General features: G+C 49.2%; 1 protein-coding gene across 1 annotated transcript in view; it reads left to right on the top strand.

The window, feature by feature from the left end:
• The window catches only part of TLE2 (transducin-like enhancer of split 2), a 40,962-nt gene that overhangs the window by 39,547 nt on the left and 1,017 nt on the right, over positions 1-398 (top strand). The gene's annotated exons all lie outside the window — the stretch shown is intronic.

Here is a 398-nt window from a genome sequence, read left to right as displayed (position 1 = left end):
GTGAGCCACTGTGCCCGGCCCAGTTTTTATATTTTTAAAGGGTTGTAAGAAAAAAATCCCAGAATATGTGACACAGACTTATTTAGACTTTAGGCAAAGCGTAAAATATTTACCAGGCCCTTTGTGAAGTTTGCCAATCCCTGGTCTAGGCCATCGCCTTGGCCCTCTGCTGTGCTGTGTGACATCATGCCTGGTTCACACCCACTCTGAGCGTCTCAGAAAGGGCAGCACTTCAGTTCCATCTCTCTTGGTATTGAGGGAATGGAGGCCCTGCTCTGCCTATCAGACTTAGCTCCAAAGCACCTGTCTCTAGAAAACAGGTCACTCTTGGGAGGCCGAGACAGGCAGATCACGAGGTCAGGAGATCAAGACCATCCTGGCTAACACGGTGAAACTCC

Source organism: Mandrillus leucophaeus, unplaced genomic scaffold (assembly GCF_000951045.1).
Source record: "Mandrillus leucophaeus isolate KB7577 unplaced genomic scaffold, Mleu.le_1.0 Scaffold8, whole genome shotgun sequence".
Taxonomy (NCBI): Eukaryota; Metazoa; Chordata; class Mammalia; order Primates; family Cercopithecidae; genus Mandrillus; species Mandrillus leucophaeus.
This window is presented reverse-complemented; position numbering and strand designations above follow the sequence as displayed.